Consider the following 22,655-nt stretch of genomic DNA (forward strand, 5'->3'; position numbering starts at 1 on the left):
CCAGAGCGGTGCTGCAACAACAATGAAATCAGTTGCTAGGTGTGGTGAAAGACGACGGTGGCAGCTACATATGCGACACGACGCGGAAGAGAGCATGAGGGTTGGCGGCAGGAAAGAAAAGGAGGAAGAAGACACGAGCGAACGGGCAGCTGTGGCCACGAGGGCCGAGCGAGGTTCGTGGAAGCAGTCCCGAGAGGGCTACCCGGGTGTACCGCTGGGCAGACTCGTGACGGGTCCACTGAAGCAAGTTCCTGCCCGTGCCTGGCCTGGCCGGTTCCTGAGATCTGGCAGTTCCTGTGCTCTCGGGAGTCTGGTGCGTTCGCAGTTCCGGCGTCAGAATCCTGAGCCACCAACCCTCGTGGTCTCTTATTTTCCGCGTCGTGTCGCATATGTGGCTGTCATCGTCGTCGTCTTTCACCACACTAGGCTGGTTCTTTTATATATGAAAGGCTAGTGACGTCACTCCCCACGTCACAAGCTGCCGTCGCCGCGGCAGCTTGCGCAGTAATCTTTACCGGGAAACGTATGCGGGGAGAGCTACGTGTTTCGCATTGTTATCAGGAGCGCCTAATCATCAATGATGTGGTTTGTATGCTTATTTTGGGTTTCTTCTGTATTGAAGCGAATGCGGTGCTGTATACTGTATTCATGATGCGAAAGTACTGGGTGCACGTTAAAGAACCCCAGGTGGTTAAAGTTAATCCGGAGTGCCTCGTTATCAAATGGTGGTTTCGGCGAGCAAAACCAGTCATTTTTTAATACCAAAGAATGTATGCACTTTTCGCTTCAATCACTGAAGTTTCTTTTTTCTTTTTTTTTGTCGTGAGGACGCGCCGCGAAAAATTCCGACCAACTAGAGACTGACAGCTTCGCTGTAAAAGTAGTAGAGATGTAACAAACATTTAATAGTCGAATCATTTGAACCACCACGTACGTCGACACTTGGTTGACCCGCTGTTTTGACCCGCTGTTTTTAAAGCGAAGCTTTCTTCCCCTCTCCCCTGGGGTTTGACATCGTCGTCTTTTCCTCACCGGATGTATTTGTGGATATTGATAGACAACCTGGGCCACTGAATACGTTCTGTCTGCTGTTCTTGCCGAGCAGGCAACTTGTGTCACTGGGTATGATGCCTTAACAGACGACTTCGGCACTGTGTGAGTGCAACTGAGTGTATCCCCTCATTCCTGGCCTGTCTTCCAGAAAGGATGTGTCACTGTGACACAATGGGCTGGAAGCATTAAATGTATTTAGAAACGCGTTGTACCTATCTGCGCCATGCGCACCTGTTATCAATATTCTTCCCTCGACAAGCATCATCACTGTCACCTAGGCTATGTGGGTGACGAAGCTGTGCTCGCGTCATTTGCTACTGCTCCCACCTCGCTAACATCGCGGTGTATCAGCGTGGGCGTTTTTCTTCATTTAATGCATTGGCATTAGGGGTGTCAAAATGGGGAAATGTGTATGCGCGTGTAGTGCGGAGAGCTGGTCACGTGGTAGATGTTTTTATATACGTAGTGCACTGGATAGGAATAGCGATTTGGGCGAGCTTGTTTATGTTCATGGCGTGATTTTTGCAGCGTGAAGTACTGCATGACGTGCGAAAAGATGAAGAAAGAAGGGTTAGCGAAATAACGACGAACAGCGCTCATGTCCTCCTTTCGCTATATAATCTTTCGCTAATTTTCCTTCCGCAAATCAGTGTCTCGCACTGCAAAAATCACGCCGTGTATACTGTAGATCAAATTCTGCTCCGGACAACCGTCAGTTGCACTTCGAAGAGGCAGGACATGCGTCGAGTGAACAACGCTTGACAATGTGGTGAATGCGGTTTAGATCCTGTATCCGGGACCTTATAGAGGTGCAACGTAATGCCTAACGCGTTCCTCTCGCATGTACCGCTAAATCGCCACTGATTTTTTTTTTCAGCGAGCTGTGCTTCTCACCTCTTGTTCCATTGCTTCATCACGTTCACCAGTGCGCGCTCGCGGTGGCGGCCGTAGTAGACGACGAACATATGCGAGAAGAGCCGTTCGCGGCCGAAGTAGAACTCGTGACCCGGATAGCTGCGGCAAGCTTTGGTGATCTGGTACGTGGCCGAGGTCCGGTCGGCGAGGATCACCGCTTTGCCGTTGGCCACTTCGTCCAGCACGGACGGCGAGTAGAGCCGTCGGTAGGGGACCCGGAAACTCGGCTTCAGCTTGCTCGCCACCTGCCGGTCTTGCTCCCTTGGCGAGTGCTGTGTGTATGGCCCATAACGTTGTGAAAAATTGAAGGAATAATTGACACACGCATTTTCTGAGTTTTACGACTTCTATCGCACACCTCCCCCATGCACAGAGAGAGATAGTAGAAGATGGAAATGCAGGGAAGTTAAACAAAGCCTTGGCCGGTTCGCTACCCTACACTTAGGGGAGGGCAAACGTTCATAGATACATATGCATAAGGAAAATGAGAAAGAGACAGTCAGTGTGAGCATCAACTAAAGCTGAAAGCTCGGCTAGTTGACTGGTGGCTTTATTGAACATGGCTACATCTCCAAGAAAGACCATGACATAAGCAGGAACCGTCCTGACATTTTTTATATTATTAACTGTGCATACAACCAGCCGATCCTTGTGAACCTGAATTATTTTTAATACGTTTCAACCTTCACTATGGCTTGCTTTTTATGTCGGAACTGTACACACCATGACTGCTTTGGTAACTATTGCTATGACTGGCAGCTTTCATTTCGTGGATACAAGGCCATCTATAGAATATATTGTAAGGAGGCCACGCCAGAGTCATGTGACACTCTACGCCTCCGCTATTTTTCCTTTCCTAACAATTATTTTTTCGCTTGTTTTGTTTATTCAATGCGTTCCTGAGCAGTTGGAGTTTATATTTCATAAATTGGATAGCAGACGCTTCAGTGGCCAATTTTTCCACTTGCTCATATTTAATAAGCAAAAACGACCCGATTCCTGGGCCATCCACTTTTGCGGCTACCGTGCATGTTTCAAAGCAACAACAACGACATCATCATCAGCAGTTGTAGCACCACTATTACTACTACTACTACTACTCCAGCGACAACCATGTGCAGTCCGTTTCAATGCCTTCATCTTTCTTAGCTCTATTTATGGAGAAATATTCACAGACAGTTACAGGCGGTCGTGCACGTCAGTCGCCTTCAAAAAGCCCATTGAAGCTTTTGTGACCTCGTTGACATCCGTGAGCGCGTAGGCGAAGGTTCCAGTATCTTTTCTTTCCAGAGAGGCCCGACGTCTAAGCGGCTGAGACTGCATCACAGAGCACGTCCTTGTGCGTCAAAGGATGGGTCGGCACAGAGAGTGATCAACTGTTTCGTCGCACTAGGAAGAAGTGCAGGTGGCGCGCTCGGCCATTCTGATGTGGGACGAACAAGCGTTCGCGCATAACGACTGAAATTTGAGCAAGCTGGTAGGAATTCACGTAACTGAAAGCATTCGCACATATGCGACAGAAGAGATGACACTTAGCATTTAAGTATGGTAGATTTGAGAGATTGATACTGAACTTGCTGTACAAATGCTGAACAAGACGTCGCCGACATCTTGGAGACGTTACGACCCAGAAAATCAAAATTTGCTCACGTGTGGCGATAAAGGCTAGGTATGAGGCCGTTGCTAAAAAAAAAGAAAGAAACAAATGAAAGAGAAAAAGAAAGGAAGCAATAAAGGTGGACAAGATGGCGAGTTGGGCTAGTTGGTTGACGTTCATATTTGACTTAGATTGAAGCGCACCGAAGACGCGGACACAGAAAGGAGCAAACGCTGTCCTGTCTACTTCCTTTCTGTGTCCGCGTCTTCGGCGCGCTTCAATGCAAGTCAAATAAAGGTGGGTCATGTAATCCAAAGTTCAAGGAAAAGGACAGAATCTCAATGAACATGGCATGCGTATTTATATGTACTGAAATTGGGGTATGATAGATTATCCAATGTTGCATAATTGCATATTTGTGCATTACTTGCATTATTTTCTTCGTTCCATTATCAGACCGCAAATGTTTTTGGGACCATGCATTTCGTTTAGTCATATCGAGCTTTTTTTTTCATTTGATTTTTTTACACGCATGCACATCGAGGTTGTATTCTTATGCGTCGACATTCTCTCTCTCTTTTTTTTTTACCAGGAAACCAGGCGGGGCGATCCCGGAGATCGTGTGGTGTATAGTGCAATGTGGTTAATCTTCTGCTATATTGGCGCTGACTACACCCGCACTGTTAAATTTAAATCCTCTGCGACTAATTCTCACTTCTTGTCTCTTATAGACCTGCATTTCGGTATCTTTTGCGACTCGCTACGACGCTATGAAGGCGGGAAAGGGCCGGTTATTTTTTATTTTTTACTAAGAAGCCAGATATGCACACAGATCCCAGATACACCAACCCCGTGTGAAGTCGCCAAAGAAGACCTTGCCTTCAATAACTTTATGAACAAGCGAGCAAACTATAAAGAGCGTTCCTCTCATCATCATCATCTTCAGCCTATATTTATGGCCGCTGCATAACGAAGGCCTCTCCCTGTGATCTCCAATTACCCCTATCTTGCACTAGCTGATTCCAACTTGCGCCCTGCAAATTTCCTAACTTAATCACCCCACCTAGTTTTCTGCCGTCCTCGACTGCGCTTCCCTTCTCTTCGTATCCATTCTGTACCTCTAATGGTCCACCGGTTATCCATCCTACGCATTACATGGCCTGCCCAGCTCCATTTTTCCGCCTAATGTCAACCACAATATCGGTTATCCTCGTTTGTTCTCTGATCTACACGCGTGATAACACGCGTGTAGATCAGAGAACAAACGAGGATAACCGATTATACTGCACGCGTGATTACACGCGTGTACCATACTCCCCCGGCGGCAGAAGCGACGTCTCGGAGCGTCTAAATGTCATCGCTGGGAGGGTGATACATCCTCAGTCGTGTAACGGGCACGCACGATATAATTGGACTGAGAAGCAGTTGGGGCGTCAGGGGCGATTTCGTAGGTGACGGGAGTCACAGCACGAAGCACTCGGTATGGGCTTGTGTAGCGAGACAGCTGTTTTTCTGAGAGGCCGACCTGACCTGACGGAGACCACCGAAGCATTAAAGAACAAGGCGGGAAGTGCACGTCTCGGTGTCGACGGCCGTACAAATGCCGTTGACTCTGTTGGGAGTTCAGAAGGTGGTCACGGGCTATTTCCCTTGCGTGGGCAGCGCGGGCGATGGCGTCAAATGCATGTTCACTGGTCGATGCCGCGTGAACAGGGAGGGGTGTATCGAGAGGCAGTGCTCGTTCTCGGCAGAACAAAAGGAAAAATGTGGAATAACCGGCTGTGTCGTGGCGCGAGGAATTATACGCAAACGTGACAAATGGTAGAGCGAGGTCCCAGTCAGTGTGGTCTGAAGAGATGTACTTCGCGAGCATGTCTGTGAGAGTGCGATTGAGACGCTCCGTGAGGCCATTTGTTTGCGGATGGTATGACGTGGATAGCTTGTGCCTCGTGGCACAAGACTGCAGGATGTCCGCGGTAACTTTTGATAGGAATGTCCGGCCATGGTCTGTGAGAAGTTGTGGAGCTCCATGTAATAAAATCACGTCGCGTAGAATAAAATCGGCAACATCTGTGACGCAGCTTGTAGGAAGCGCTCGGGTGATGGCGTATATAGCGCGTGGCGTAATCTGTTGCCACAGCGATCTACCTGTTCCCAGAGGTAGATAGAGGAAAATGGCCAAGTAAGTCCAAAAAAGTTGGTGGCGTGCAGCAGAGGTAGAACACCCGGCTTCTAATCTGAAGGTCGTGATTTCGAATCCTCCTCCAGTGCACTACATTTTCAAGCACGGAGTGGCGCCTGACACAGGCAAAAAAAAATATCGCCGAGAGCTAGTGGGGCTATACTAGTCCAGGTGCAACCAAATTAGGAGGGCCCACTAAGCTTTAACAAAGTCACTCCCTCACCAGAACAGGAATTGGCCTCCCTGGTGCAGTATTCGGCCACTACCTCCCTAATGACTCCTACAATTAATCCATGGCCCTCAGTCCCCAGCGGCTGCGGAGCACCTGACCAAGGTGGCGGTCAGACTTGCGACGCAGCAGAGGGTGCTAAGAATCGCTGAGTCCGGACAGGCCGCCACTGAAAACTGAACCTGGCAACGCTCAACACACGCACCCTATCGAGTGAGGCTAGCTTGGCAGGGCTATTTGAGAAATTATCAGGTATTGCCTAGGATATTATTGGCCTTAGTGAGGTTAGAAGAACTGGTGAGGCTTATACAGTGCTTACTAACGGCCACGTCCTCCGCTACAAAGGTCTTCCAGATAAGAGAGAATTCCGAGTAGGATTTCTAGTCCATAAAGACATAGAGGGCAACATTGATGAATTCTACAGCATTAACGAGAGGGTAGCAGTCGTCGTAATAAAGCTGAATAGGAGGTATAGAATGAAAGTAGTACAAGCCTACGCCCCAACCTCCGGTCACGATGAAGAAGAAATAGAACAGTTTTATGAAGATGTTGAATTAGCCATGAGAAAGGTGCAAACTCAGTATACTATAGTCATAGGCCACTTCAATGCAAAAGTGGTGGAAAAGCAGGCTAGTGGGCAAGCAATTGGCATCTACGGCATCGACCTTAGGGACACTAGTGGAGAGATGTTGGTAGGTTTCGCAGAAAGGAATAGGCTCCGAATAATGAATACCTTTTTAATGAAGCGCAGCCACAGGAAGTGGACCTGGAAAAGCCCTAATGGAGAAACAAGGAATGAAGTAGATCTCATACTTTCTGCCGATACCAGCATAGTGCAGGACGTAGAAGTGTTAGGTAAGGTAAAGTGCAGTGACCATAGGTTGGTGAGGTCTAGGATTTCTCTCAATTTGAAGAGAGAAAGATTAAAATTAGTGAAGAAGAAACAGGCCAACCTAGACGCAGTAAGCGTAAAAGCAGACCAATTCAGGATGGTGCTCGCAAACAAATATGCAGCTTTAGAACAGGAAGATGAAGACACCATAAAGGTAATGAATGAAACCGTAACTAGGCTGATCTCAGAAGGAGCAAATGAAGTGGGAGGTAAGGCACCAAGGCAACCAGTAGGTAAGCTATCCCATGCAAGTAACAAAGGACCTAATAAAGAAACGACAAAACATGAAAGTGTCCAACTTAGGAGATGAGATAGAATTCGCTGAACTGTCGAAACTGATCACCAAGAAGAAAGTAAGGTATATCCAAAATTATAACATGCAAAAATTGAGCAAGCAGTAAAATATGGACGCAGCATGAAATCAGAAGAAAACTTGGCATTGGACAAGGCAAAATGTATGCACTGAAAGATAAGCAGGGTAATATCATTACCAATTTCGATGACATAGTAAAATCAGCGGAAGAATTCAATACTGCTGGTACACTTCCGAGATCAGCCAGTCAACTTTCATTCGAAGTAGTGATGAACAGGATACAGAGGCTCCTTCTATAACTAGCTATGAAGTTAGAAGGGCATTGAAAGACATGAACAGGGGAAAAGCTACTGGAGAAGATGAAATAACAGTCGATTTAATCAAAGATATAGGATACATTATGCTTGAAACGCTTGCGGCCAATGCCGCAATGCCTCACGACTTCAAGTGTACCAGAAATCTGGAAGAACGCCAACATTCACAACATAAAATATTCATCAAGATAATTTCCAATAGAATCAGGGCAATACTTGACTTCAGCCATCCAAGAGAACAGGCTGGCTTCAGAAAGGGATATTCTACGATGGATCATATCCATGTCATCAATGAGGTAATAGAGAAATCTGCTGAGTACAATCAACCTCTCTTTATGGCTTTCGTAGATTATGAAAAAGCATTTGATTAATTAGAGATACCAGCAGTCATAGAGACATTGCGTAATCAAGGAGTACAGGAGGCATACGTGAATATCTTAGCAAACATCTACAAGGATTCCACAGCTACCTCGGTTCTCAACAAGAAAAGTAGAAAGTTACCTATCAAGAAAGTGGTAAGGCAAGGAGACACAATCTCTCCAATGCTATTCACTGCATGCTTAGAAGAAGTATTCAAGCTCTTAGACTGAGAATGCTTAGAAGTAAGGAACAACGGCGAATATCTGAGCAACCGTTGGTTTGCAGATGACATTGTCCTATTCAGCAACTGCGGGCTTTGAAGCAATTGCTGCCTTTTGATTCTGCCCATTCTAAGTTGGTGAAGCGAGCAGTAGGCAGTCTGTGCTTGGAATCAGCCCTGCGAAAATCGCACGAGCACCAAATGCGGTCTAGTTTCGCAAACCAAGTAAGCGGCCTTTTTTCTGCTGGTTTCCCTTTGGCTGTCGTCAACGCCATAGACGAGTCTTTGTTACAAAAAGTGAAGCTTGGAACACGTAGGGCAAGAGCAGAGATCCTACAACCAAAGTTGAGGCCGGAGGTAATACCCTATGTACACAAAGTGTCACACAACCTTAAAAAGGTTGCCAACCGACACGGTATACCTCTTGTTTTTTCTGCGCCCAACAAGCTTTCTAAGCTGTGCTCTCGAGTTTGCTGTGGGAGCAGGCGAGGCTGCCGTACTAGGCACGAGAAGCCCTTTGTGAAGTGCTCCAGAGGGGTTGTCTGTGCCATCTGTTTGCACCCTTGTGGGCAGTTGTATATCGGCCAAACTGAACGTTGCGTGAACGACCGCTTAAGGGAACAAGCGCAAAAGATAAACAAAAAGGAGGATAAGGGCGCGCATTTGGTGGCCCATGTTACCGCATGCGGTTGTAACGCTCGATTTTATGGACTACCATTTTGGGCAGGAGTGGCAATGCCTCTTCTCGTCTTGCACTGGAGGCCTTCTTTATCAAGCAGAACAGAGCTCGGTGTGTAAGTGAGCCGTCTATCTCTTTACTTGACGCCGAATTTGACTTCTTGCGCAACCGTCTTTAATCTACACGTGCCTTTCTTATCGTCTGGCCTGCGCATGCGTGACAAGAGGATATATATGTGTGTACAATCCTTCCCTTGCATTAAACAGTTGTGAGTAGCGCTTGTCCTTGTTTGTCCCTTTCTTGTGTCTGTCTTTTATACTGCGCTGAGTTACTTGTTCAGCAACAATGGGGGCGAATTACAGCAAATGATTGAAGACCTTAACCTAGAAGGTGTAAGAGTGGGGTTGAAGATTAATATGCAGAAGACAAAGATAATGTTGAGGATAATTCAGGATCGCCAGTCAGCCTCTAGAGTCTGTAAAGGAGTACGTTTATCTAGGTCAATTACTCGCAGGGGACCCTGGTAAGGAGAATGACATTTACAGAAGAATAAAATTGCGTTGGAGTGCATACGGCAGGTATTGCCAAATCCTGACTGGGAACTTACTGCTGTCGTTGAAAAAAAAGTGTACGATCATTGCATTCTACCGGTGCTAACATATGGGGCAGAAACCTCTAATACGGTCTCCTGAAAAAAAGCTACAAAAAGGAATCGTTGCCTGGGCGGAAGAGGTCGCCGCAGACAAGCGGCCACCTACAACGCCCTGAAATTTTTTAAAATAAAGTTGTTTCCTCCTCCTCCTCCCTTGGAGGTGAACAAAGAAGCTCTAGAACAAATTAAGGACCGCACAAAGAGCGATGGATAGAAAAATGTTAGACCTAACTTTAAGAGACAGGAAGAGAGTGGTGTAGAGCGCTCCTGTAGAACCCAGTAAAACGCGCATCTCTCTGATTGGTAGGACCGTTTGTGACGCTTACCATGACGCGTTCGAGCATGTCATGTAACGTCTTTTTCCTCGTCGTCAGCTAAAGATGCGCGCGCTCAATTTTGTAAAGTGAATTGTTGCTGTGCGATGCGCCTAACAGTGTTGCGCTGCAACCTTCAGCCGGCTTTTTCCGCCAACCGCTGTTGTTTGCTACAAGTACCATGGCATCCAACGAACTCAAATCGCCTTGAGGGCTGTATTAAAAAAACAAAACAGCGCCGAACAAGTGGGGCTCGTTTAGAACATGCTTGACGGTCGAATGATATGCTGTGCTCCAAGAGGGATGCGGGGAGAGCGCAGGTGTCTCTAAATCGTGCACTCACGGCCAGAACCAGGTGATAGACGGTGCCACGCATCGTGTACGCGTCCATGTCGTCGCGGGCGGCTAGCTGCGCGGCCGTGTCGACGCGGTGACCGCTCGGCTGACGCACAGTCAGGGCCGCCTTCATCTCGCCGGTGAAGAAGTTGGTCAGCACCAGCATCGCCAGCCACCAGAAAGCGATCACAATGCGTGCCGACGACTGACGAGGCGTTCGTGGGCTGGCTGCATGGAAGGAAGGGAGACGTCGAAGTCGGTATGAAACGTGAATAGCGTTCTCTTTCTCGATTGCCTTCGATTTGCTGATATCTTGTTTCAATGCGAAAGCATTATATGGTTCACGAGGCGGAAAAGGCCTTTGCGTTACCACGGTGGTGCAAGAAGTCAAGGGAGCCCAAGTGGCCAATCGAGGCAGTTGATGACGTCAAATAAGGCAAAGTCAATTAAGGCAGAGTGAATTAAGGCGAAGTTTATTAAGCCACGGTTAATTGACGTAGAGTTCATTACGGCAATCGAATCCACGACCATTGATGGAAGTCGGACCCACGAAACTTGGTCGTAATTAAGGTGAACATAATTAGGGCGCGACTAATTAAGGTTGGGTTAATTAAGACGCTCGAATCCACGGCCTTTGGTGGAAGTCGAACCCACAACCATTGGTAATAATTAAGGCAAAGTGAATTAAGGCACAGTTAATTAAGGTGTAGGTAATTAAGGCACATGTTTAATTATGATAGAGTTCATTACGGTGCTGGAACCCACGACGAATGGTGGTAGTCGAATTCACGACCTTTGGTGGTCGCAATGCTTCCGCTTTCATCCACGTAGGGATAACTAACTGCGCCTTGAATTTTTTACGATTGAGTTGCTGGAGAAATATTTTTTTCCTAAATACCATTGGGCACTAGAGTTTTGCTACAAAGTGATGACGTATTCTAACGCCGCGCGCAAAGGTAATTTAGTTGGCACTTCCTGATGGCGCAAATGGCCCTGTCGAAAAGACGTTGTAATGATCAGGACAGTTGAGTTGTATATAGAAATTAATGGTTATAATGCGCCCTTCTCCCCTCTAATGTACTGCACTATTTCTCTATGTTCAGTTCATCGTAAGGGGTCCCGCCTGCAGTTTTTACTATGGGACCCCTTCCTGCATACTACTTGTTTTGTACTAATTTACTTATCAATGAAACGGAATTGAAGCAAGAAGCTGTGGCCACTGTATTATACCCCCCCCCCCTCCCCCCACTTTTTATAGAGCATAGCCACATTCGCTGCAATGCAACGTAGGGTGCTTCTGAGGCTCTTTTCGTTCCTGTTTTTTTAAAGATTTTTTTTAGCTTTTTTTTAGTACGTGTTTTCTAAGCCGGCCCTTTTCAAACAAAAGTAAAAGAAGTTACATTCCAGTCAGTGTACGAGTTACCTAACGAGAGAATTCTCGTATTTCACGTTTCTCTTCCAGACATGCGAACGTATACTTGCATTCCAGGAATAAGATGGCCAATAGTCGGAATACGTTGTTCTTGAAGTCGAAGAGGAACTCGTGCTCCGAATTCGGCGCCAAGGATGCGATCAGACCGAGTACGGCGAGACAGCCAAGCAGCGTCAACCAAACCTGGAGTTATGAACACGAGTAGAACATCACGCAAAATATCCGTGATAGAAGGATATTGTCACGTATAGGTGACGGTGAGCTGCCTAACACGCTCTCAGACAGAAAGAGACACTGCGTCGGCGGTAAACTAAGAGTTTATTGGGCGAATTAATTTGTTCCCGAAAGCAAGCGAACAACTCGGTAACGGTGAAAGCAGCAAGCGGGCCTACGGCGTTCGTCGGACTGAGACAGCGCTAGCGGCGGTCCCGTATTTATACATTGCGCGTCCATGATCGAAACGCGTCAAGCGACGCCACTCGCGTCGCTGCAAGCCGAAATAAACGCACGTGGCAATATGATGTAGAGCTAAACCTTGATTTCACTGAGTCAATGGGAAGTTAATTCGTTCAATCGAGAACTTCGTCAAATCGAACACACTCACACTTATCCGTTTTTATTTTTCATGTGTGCCGTTTCCGAATGTTCACTGAGTTGACTTTTCGTATTCTCATCTGTTTTTAACCTGCCAGTTGCTTGTCATTCATGTGTTTACATAATTTTTATATTGTACTTTTCTTTTCACCTTTGAATCCGCCAACTTCTGCAGCTTTTCTTATTTTCGCTACCAGCCGCTTTTTTTGAACTCCTGGCGTGTTTACGTACCTCCATCCCGAACACTGTGAATGAGCCGGTGATGCTAGTCTGGTGCGCGGCGTCTTCGCTGAATCCTCCTAGGATAACCAATTCCTCGTAACCGACGGGGTCACTCGCCTCGGCCAACGCGTTCCGCTCGACAGTCGGCGAGAACAGCGTGAATGCCACGTCGCTTTCCTGCGTTTTCGAGAAGTTTGTAGAAGACGATTTATGGAGCTTCCCAAATGTATTCGCAAGCGCTGGAATGAGCCCATTAGTGAAGCAGATCGAAGTTGTAGTTTTTTAACACGAAAGTGTTTTATGCCGGGGTCCACCAAGACTTCACTGACGTATTTCCGTCACGGAAATACGTCATAGAACATAATACAAAGAAAGAAACCAGAAGAAAAAGTTCCACAAACATGCAAAATTTGGAAATCGAACCCACGACCTCTCGGTCCGCGACGATAGATCGCCGAGCGTTTAACCCATTGCGCCACAAACGCATTTGCAGAGAGCTACACAGACGCGCCTTATATATCTAACACTCCTCCGTGTACCCGCGCTCTTGCTCGGGGCGGTGCCGCCGCCTACGAGCAGAAAAGAGAAGTACTGCATTATGACACTAACGCGCACCGACAGTGAACGCTTCGGTGGTCTCAGCACTACGACGCCTCGATGCCAGCATTCGAAGGGACGCTGGCATCAAGAAGCACTACCAACGCCACCTAGGTGGCGTTCACCGTACTCAGCACAGCGGAGCGTGGCCTCCGCAATTAGCTCTGAAAATGTTTCTGAAGTTGATCGCGGAGGCTGCAATTACGACGCGCTGTACGCGCTGATTTGACTCGGTGACGATTCAGTTACGTGCTTTGTCTTGCGCGTTGTATTAGTGTGTCAGTTACGTGCTTCGTCTTTCGCGTTGTGCTAGCGTGTGCAGCGTAGTGCAGCTTCCATATGCACGACGGTTGCTCATGGTCATCGACGTTGGTAGTCGTGATGGAGGAGACGTGCCACCAGGCGTCAGCGTGGGTGCATCAACGCCTAAGGGCGCTTTAGCCACAAAACACCAATAGACATTATATATCAATGTGCAATAAACATAACACTACTTCTGTGAAGACACGTTTCACTTTCGTGTTCTATACCGATTCCTATATAAGAGGGATCAACCACATTTTTTTTTACTAATTCGCCGTTCTTTATTACTTCAAGCTACACTTATTGTTTGCACTCATCCTAAGCAGCCCCGATCTTGATGAACAGCTACGGGCTGTCAATCGGACCCGCGACGCAGCAGAGAGGCTCGGCCTTTCTGTACCGACACGGGAGCGGCTCGCTACGTGCTGACGCGCGTTCCGAAGGACCTTAATAAAGTTTTACCATACCGTACCATTTGTGAAGTAGCTTATTAAATATATAACGATTTGGGTTTTACTTGCGCAAGACAGGATGTTATTGTGAGGCTCGCCGCATTGGAGGACTGCGGATTAATTTTGACCTCTTGGGGTTCTCTAACGTGACTAAGGCACATGAGTGCCCTTGAAATTCGCTCCCATCAAAATTCGGCTGCCGCGGCCGCCTTCGAACCCGCGACCTCGAGCTTAGCCGCGCAACACCATAGGCATTAAACTACCGCGGCGGGTGTGAAGCGTAATATTTGAAACTTCTTGCGTCTCATGTGTGCCTCCGAGGTGCGTAAATACTTATAATTTTACTTGCGATAGGAGGTTATACTTAGTGTCTAAGTTTGTTCGCTTCACATTGCTGCATATCATTGTGATATTTTTAATACACATACATTTTACGCACTTTACAGCGAATGACATTAGGCCACCATACAGCCATGTCGCCATATACCCTTTTGACTGACCGCACCATCGACTACACCATGCCATTTCTTGGCGTATTTTTTTTTTGGCCATTACAGGCCCTTGCGTTACAAAACCCTATGAATCATTATCTTCATTTCACATTGCCTTAAGTTCATTATGTGTTATACAGGGTGTCCCAGCTATCACGCAGCACGATTTAAAAAAAGAAGAACGGCGTTACGCGAACCAAACCTAGTACGTATTGTTTCCAGTACAGTGGAGTAGCCGCCAGTATTTTTTTCGTTACTAAGATTTAAATAATTAATTGTAATTAATTATCTAACTCGAGAAATACTGTCCTAATTTTCAAAGTGTCAACGAGAAAGTTGTAGAGCAACATGAAAAACTCCCGATACAGCTTTCTGTTGCTCAATACGTGCTACATAAAAATATTTTTTCGAGTGTGAAAGAAGCCCGCGAATACACGCAAAGTGCCTCGAGCGGCCAGTCGTGGTGCAATTGTGCGTGTATTCGCGGGCTTCTTTCACACTCGAAAAAACACATTTATGTAGCACGTATTGACCAACAGAAAGCTGTATCGGGAGTTTTTCATGTTGCTCTACAACTTTCTCATTGACACTTTGAAAATTAGGACAGCGCTTCTCGAGTTAGATAATTAATTACAATTAATTATTTAAATCTTAGTAGCGAAAAAAATACTGGCGGCTACTCCACTGTACTGGAAACAATACGTACTAGGTTTGGTTCGCGTAAGTTCGTTCCTATTTTTTAAAATCGTGCTGCGTGATAGCTGGGACACCCTGTATTTCTAGTTACCTACGCAATGAAACAAAACAAAAAAGCGGAAAGAGACGAAAAAGTGTGCATTAAATCTCGGAGGCAACTGTCGTCATTCACGGAGTATATGTTATAGATGGCGCAACAAACCCCTCTGCTGCATTCATTCTTTCGTTCGTTCGATGGTCGCTACATAATGTTTTTCTCGAGTGCGAAGCACATTACCAAATGTCATATGTGTAATCACGCAATAAAATATTAAAAAAGGCGGGAAGAGACGAAGAGGTGTGCACCAAAATCTCGGAGGCAACTGTCGTCATTCACCACCTGAATGCTATAGGTGGCGCCACAATACCACTCCACTGCAAAGCGTAGCGCTTTACCGAAGAGCGCATGGTATCCACGCCTTGCTAGCTCAACCTAGTCAACATGCACATCGAGCACCGATCACTACTACGAGTATGTGCTATCATGTTCATGGTAACTTGTAACGCCATGCCGTAGCCGGAGTGCTCTCCACTGCGAGCGGGTGGCGCTAATTTGATACGTGCTCGAGAAATAATTATGCACAAATCGTCGACGATGATCGTCAGTGTAAGCGAATAGCCTGAACGAACAAATGAACAAACAAACGTACGAGCGAACGAACGAGCAAACGAACGAACGAACGCTTGAGCAAGCGAGCGAGTGACTGATTTCGGCGTACACGAAAGAAGGCAAACTTACGTTTCTCTGAATTTCGCCGAGGAAGCCGGTCCAGGTGCCGTTCGGCAGTCGATTCCCCCAAACGTTGACCGGTGGAATAGTAGTCCTCTGACTGCATCACAAAGTATTTGTGGCACAGAAATACGCAGAAAATGCTTGGTCGGATGAACATAAAATACCCTTTGCCTTCTCAGAAATCATACCTTGAATATTCCAGTTTAACTTCCCCGCTGCGCCGCCACTAGACATAGCCTGACCTTCGCCACTATATACCGCTGCTAACACTCAACAACTCGAAATCATTTGGATTGGAAATTGGGCCAATTCGTGGCGATCCATCTTCAGCAGCACCACTCGGTACCGAATCGTGGCAAGAGTTGACCTCCCTCGGTAAAGGAAGGGTTGTGGGTCAAGGCACTAACCAAGTGTTTGCACTAACTCCGGTACTAATTGCGGTATTAAATCAAGCAACTCACGGTGGTCTTATCCTAATGTGGTGCTGTCCCGCACGTGCTGTGGTACGAGACAAACACTTCAATGCAGCGAGGATCGAGCCCTGCCGGATCCAAAAGACTCCTTCTCCAGAGACATGCCGTGACTGACAGTATTCAGCATTGACGTTATTACTAACAAAAAGGTGAACCCTACAGCTCCTCTTATCCATCCCGTTAATTATTAAAGAAGCAAATTGTGTTTACAAAATACACTTTTCGTTTAGTTACTTACAGCGTACCTCTAACTTTGTTGGTGCCAACAATGTGGCCAAAGCTGGTTCTTTAATACAGTAACTGCCCATTTCGGGGCGCATATGGTTGTGAGTTACTGTGTGGTGTCGCCGCACTTCAAATACGTGAGGTTCAGATTGAAATACGTGAGAGCGCAAGGGCGCTCTCTGCAAATCGTTCTCTCGTCTTCTACGCGAAATTTGACCATTTGCAGGGCCAGTTCAAAATTTTCAAGCGTTTGGACCCTGATACCAGTCCTGAAAAGACGTACTGGTGCTTCTCGTTTTTTTCGAACTCCATGTTTGTCGTTACGTCACAATCGTGTCGATTTATTTTCTTAAAAGAGAGAATAGCATGCATGAAAAAAATTACCTGACGTTAAACTTCCGAGCCGTATCCCAAAGGAGTTGTACGAGGGACGTAACGTACAGGTACATCCTAATGGTACCGTTCGGATAGAAGTCCGAATGAGGAAGATGCTGTTGTGGCATGTATTGGGAAAGGGGGGATTGGGAGGGGCGGAGGGGGCAAAAGAAACGTTGTATTACTTCACACGCGTGCTTTATACCACGAAATGATCCGTCGAAGAAATGTGAAAGTTGAAAAGTCCTCAGATATTTGTCACATTGTCTGAGGCTGAAAGCATGGCTGGGCTCGGGATCGAGTCCATGTGATACAGATGGAGGCAATACATTGGAAACTAAGTGCAAACATTAACAAAACGTGTGTTCTGAAATGTTTCATTATGCTCTGTCTTGTTGGAATGGTACAGTACAGGTGACTGCGGTCACGACTAAGAACGGAATGTCAGGATAAATACAGCATTTAGGCTAGTTAGAAAAAAATCGTTTTTGTTTCTTTGCTGAGGATAACTATGTGACCACCGCACTAAATTTGCATACAGATAAAACAGCACTGCTTCACCTTGAAAGCCACTTGCAACAGAAAATAGCCTACTCGCAATCTGACCTTGCAGTGTAATCTAAGTTGCAGATCACGTCGACCTTCGAGGAAAGAAACGCAGGACAAAGGGTTGACCATAACTTGATAATAATCCTCTCGTGCCTAACACCAGCGCCATGAGAGGATCACGGATGGATTAGCGGAACACAATAGGTACAATGGAGATGTAGGATAGGATAGAAATAAACTTTATTTGTCCAGCGGTTATGGCTGTTGGTGCCCGGGGCTAGGCTGCCAGGGGTCCATCGCCGGAGAAAAATCTTTCGAGATCCTCGGCAATGGCCCTGGCCCGCTGGACGGCCCACTCCTGGAGATGTAGACCAACGCTTTTGTCTTGCTCCTGTATATTAAAGCGAAACTTTTTGCTCAGTTCCAGGCACTTTTTTCGTGCGTATCTGGCCTCAAGCGCCGAACGTGTTTAACGGGAAGACGTCATCTAGGAATGGTGTAGCGAAGAACTAGTTTACCGTTTCAAGCATAGCATTTCGCACAACGCTCACTAGAGGGAACCGGGGCGCTAGTGTCGACGGCAGCTACAAGCAGGGTAATTCAGCCAGCATGGGAATGATGTTTAGTACGTGCATTTCCCTAAACTTCGTCCTTCTGGCTTCAAACGGCTTCGTGATTGTGTAAACTCGCCATTTTCCACAAAGTACGGTGTTTTAAACCATCAAATAAACATTTTTAAAACGGCATGACGGCAGGATTCGAACACAGGATCTCTAGAACACACGCCTGATATTGAAACCATTACGCCACGGAGGCATGCGTCGACAAGCGGCACAGAACAGCCGTTCTCGCGGGCCAAGCCAGCGCGTCGACATGGTTGGCGCGTTGCGGTACGCAGTTGTACACGAAGAAAATAACGCATCAGAAACACCGCAAGTGATACACGGCATTATTGACGCCACTTAATAATATATATTGCACTACACTATAGCGTTTTTTCGTTTGTTGGCCTCAACGGCAACCGGGCCTGATGGCGACGATGTCGTCGCACCTATTCGTGATGTCCTCCTGGCGCGCGACATCTCTGTGCCACACTCCGTCGTTACCCTTGCCGCTAATCGGATGTGTCTTGCCGTTATCAATTTTGGCTGGACGAAGCAAGTGTCACTTGAAGGCATAGCGGTGGCCACGCTCCGGTCAGTGACAGGCGACCACGTCACTGCTTTTGCAGCCGACGCGTCTCCAGATCCTCCTGATTTTCCGCAGGTTGCCTTGAACCTCGACGGCCCATTACGTACCATGGTCGCTCCGGACCTCGCACCTGACCAAGCAGCCGCCCTACATCGCCTCTTGCTTTCCTACCGCGACATATTTGACACTGACAATCGAACACTTGGTCAGACGTCCTTTGTTAAGCATCGGAAAAATAGTGGTGATGCTGCTCCCATTCACCGCCGACCGTATCGCGTGTCCACGGCAGAGCGGCAAGTTATTCAGCAGGAAGTAAACAAGATGCTCGCCAAAGGCATTGTTGAGCCCTCGTCGAGTCCTTGGGCGTCGCCGGTCGTGCTCGTCAAAAAGAAAGATGGCACGTGGCGTTTCTGCGTTGATTACCGCCACCTAAAGCGCATCACTAAAAAGGACGTTTACCCTTTACCACGAATCGACGACGCTCTTGATTGTCTTCACGGTGCCAAATACTTTTCGTCCATCGACCTTCAATCTGGTATTGGCAGATTTCCGTCAATGAGCAAGATCAAGAAAAGACAGCTTTCGTCACTCCAGATGGCCTCTACCAATTTAAGGTTATGCCGTTCGGTTTATGCAATGCCCCCGCCACGTTCGAACGGATGATGGAGTCTCTGCTTAAAGGTTTCAAATGGTCAACTTGCCTTTGTTACCTCGACAATGTCTTTGTGTTTTCTCCTACATTTGAGACACACCTTGAGCGCGTCACAGCTATCCTTGACGTCTTCCGCAAGGCTGGGCTCCAATTAAACTCATAGAAGTGCCACTTGGGGCGCCGACAGATTACAGTGCTCGGCGATCCGTCGATGCTTCCGGAGTACAACCCGACCCGGAGAAGGTTCGAGCAGTAACGGCTTTTCCTGTACCTCAGTCTGTCAAAGACGTCCGGAGTTTTGTGGGGCTCTGTTTCTATTTCAGACGGTTCGTGAAAGATTTCGCAGCAATCGTTCGACCACTCACTGAACTTCTGAAGAAAGACATGCCTTTTACGTGGGGTTCCCCTCAGGCAGCCGCATTTTCACGCCTAATCGCGATTCTCACCAATCCACCGATCTTGGCCCACTTTGACCCGTCCGCACCTACTGAGGTCCGAACCGATGCCAGTGGTTATGGGATCGGCACCGTCTTAGTGCAACGCCAACACGGACACGACCGCGTTATAGTCTACGCTAGCCGGCTCCTGACAAGTGCAGAGCGCAACAATTCGATTACCGAGCGCGAATGTCTTGCTCTCGAACCCGCGTGCCCTCGGTGCCAAAGCGAGCGTCGTAACCACTAGGCTATACAGCAACGCCCTTATAGGTCTTAGTCTAACCTGGAATAAAGTCTTTTCTCTCTGTCTCTTGCTCTCGTCTGGGCTGTTTCAAAATTTCTCCCATATTTATATGGCAAGGCCTTCTCAGTAATCACAGACCATCATGCGCTCTGTTGGCTTTCGTCGCTCAAGGATCCTACCGGGCGGCTCGGTCGTTGGGCCCTCCGACTACAAGAATATCGCTGCACAGTGACGCACAAGTCGGGACGCCAACACCAGGACGCAGATTGCCTCTCTCGCTACCCAGTCAAAGACCCGACCTCTACGTCTGATACTGACACCGACGCCTGAGTTCTCTCTGTTTTTCCACTGCTCCATGTCGCTGACGAGCAGCGCCGTGGCCCGTCCTTGCGTATCATCATCGACCGCCTGGAATCGTCACTTGCCGACAGTTCCCTTCGCTTATTCACACTTCAAGATGGCGTACTCTACCGCCACAACGTTCACCCCGACGGCCCAGCATTACTCCTTGTGATCCCTAAACACCTTCGCTCGGCTGTTCTCCACGAACTTCACGACCTCCCCACTGCCGGTCACCTCGGTATGTCACGTACCTACGACCGGATCCGCCGACGCTTCTTTTGGCCAGGACTTGCTCGCTCCGAAGATACGCCGCTGCGTGTGAGAAATGCCAGCGACGCAAGACACTATCGACGCTCCCTGCTGGGTACCTTCAACCACTCGACATTCCCGCGGAGCCATTCTTTCGGGTTGGTTTAGACTTACTTTGTCCTTTTCCTCTTTCTACCTCTGGGAACAGGTGGATCGCTGTGGCCACAGATTACGCCACGTGCTACGCCATCACCCGAGTGCTCGCTACAAGCTGCGCCACAGATGTCGCCGATTGTCTTCTACGCGCATGATTTTATTACATGGAGCTCCGCGACAACTTCTCACAGACCGTGGCGGGACATTCCTATCAAAAGTTATCGCGGACATCCTGCAGTCCTGTACACGAGGCACAAGCTGTCCATGTCATACCATCCGCACACAAATGGCCTCACGGAGCGTCTCAATCGCACTCTCACTGACATGCGCGCGAAGTATGTCTCTTCAGACCACACAGACTGGGACCTCGCTCTACCGTTTGTCACATTTGCGTATAATTCCTCGCGCCACGACACAGCCGGTTATTCCCCATTTTTCCTTCTGTTCGGTCGAGGACCAGCACTGCCCCTCGACACAACCCTCCCTGTTCACGGGGCACCGACCAGTGATTACGCACTTGACGCCATGGCCCGCGCTGCCCACGCAAGGGAAATTGCCCGTGACCGCCTTCTGCACTCCCAAGAGCGTCAAAGGCGTTTGTACAACCGGCGACACCGAGAGGTGCACTTACGGCCTGGTTCTTTGGTGCTTCTATGGTCTCCGTCGCGTCAGGTCGGCCTGTCAGAAAAACTGCTGTCTCGTTACACAGGCCCATACCGAGTGCTTCGTGCCGTGACTCCCGTCACCTACGAGATAGCCCGTGACGCCCGATCTGCTTCCCAGTCCAGTGATATCGTGCACGTTACACGACTGAAGCGGTATCACCAGTGATGACATTTAGACGCTCCGGGACGTCGTTTCTGCCGCAGGGGAATTATGCTACACGTGTGTGGTATTTGATTGTTTAAACAAGGCGTGTGGGCGCCATCACTCGAGAAAAGAGGAAGAAGAACGAGCTGGGCTCGCGCGGTGAATCTAAGCGGTCAGCGCTGCAACCGCTGTTGGAAATATAACCTGTAAATAGTTGCTCGCCTTACTGACTCGTCCTTCGCGTAACAATATATATATATATATATATATATATATATATATTGTAACGCCGCTCAGGAGAAGCGTTTCGCCGCTCAGAGAAGCGTTTTGGACCGTCCCATGTCTTCACTACCCTTTTCACTGTAAAGACGTGACTGTGTGTTGACCCTAACCGCGTTAGGGTTAGGCATCGCTCGCCCGCCTCTTCTTTTCCACGGAATTCGTGATGATGGACTGTGAGGTGGAGGGGGAGATTTTAACTCCTGAGGACTTTACTAAAGACTCCGGGTGGCAGCTCGTTGCCACCAGACGTTCAACGAGAAGGAGAAAAGCGGCCGCCAACCAGACTGGCGCCGATGTGGTCGAAGTTCAGCCTAACGCCGGTTCCAACGCTCGGTGCCGCCCCGACCACGCGGGCATTAAAAGCAAGATTATTCGAGGGGGCAGGATGCCTCCGCTGCCCAAGGAGGAGGCAAAGATCATCGTGCGGCCTAGGGGAGGTCTATGTATCAGCAAGGTGGGACCTACTGCGGTTGCCGACGCCATATGGCAGGCTGCCGGGCTCGATTCGGCGACAAGGGACACCGACACGATGTGTCCCAACTTTCAACAAAATATAATGGTGATCAGCACACCCAACAGAAACAACGCTGCACGCTATGTCGGTATCTCGGGCATCTCCGTCGCCGATCGACGCTTTGAGGTGAGCGCTTACGAGGCCGCCCCCCACTCCTAGTGCAAGGGCGTCATCCGCGGCATCTCCCTCAGCGACGGGCCTGTGATGATCGACAAAAAGCTCGTCAATCCAAGAAACCCCACGGTGCTCGGCGCCAAAAGAATCAAGAACACCGGCACCGTGGTGGTTCTGTTCGACGGTTACAAGGTGCCCAATTTTGTCTCGTACGGCGGCATTATCGTCAAGTGCACTTTATTTCGCAAGCAAATGGACGTGTGTTACAGCTGCGGCAGACTCGGGCACCGCTCCGACGTCTGCCCTTCGCCCAACGAAGCCATCTGCAGGGGATGCGGAGAAGCAAACCCCGACGCTCAGCATAGGTGCGATCCCAAATGCAAGCTCTGCGGAGGCGACCACCTTACGGCCGCCCAGGAGTGTAAAC

The 22,655-nt window shown here is 48.2% G+C and overlaps 2 protein-coding genes across 2 annotated transcripts in view; both read left to right on the forward strand.

Annotated features, from left to right (window-relative positions):
• The window catches only part of LOC119453871 (zinc finger protein 675-like), a 2,199,134-nt gene that overhangs the window by 1,545,212 nt on the left and 631,267 nt on the right, over nucleotides 1–22,655 (forward strand). The window lies entirely within an intron of this gene.
• LOC119454549 (gastrula zinc finger protein XlCGF57.1-like) overlaps nucleotides 1–22,655 on the forward strand; it is a 1,708,166-nt gene that overhangs the window by 1,181,331 nt on the left and 504,180 nt on the right. The gene's annotated exons all lie outside the window — the stretch shown is intronic.

The sequence above is a fragment of the Dermacentor silvarum genome, chromosome 5 (assembly GCF_013339745.2).
Source record: "Dermacentor silvarum isolate Dsil-2018 chromosome 5, BIME_Dsil_1.4, whole genome shotgun sequence".
Taxonomy (NCBI): Eukaryota; Metazoa; Arthropoda; class Arachnida; order Ixodida; family Ixodidae; genus Dermacentor; species Dermacentor silvarum.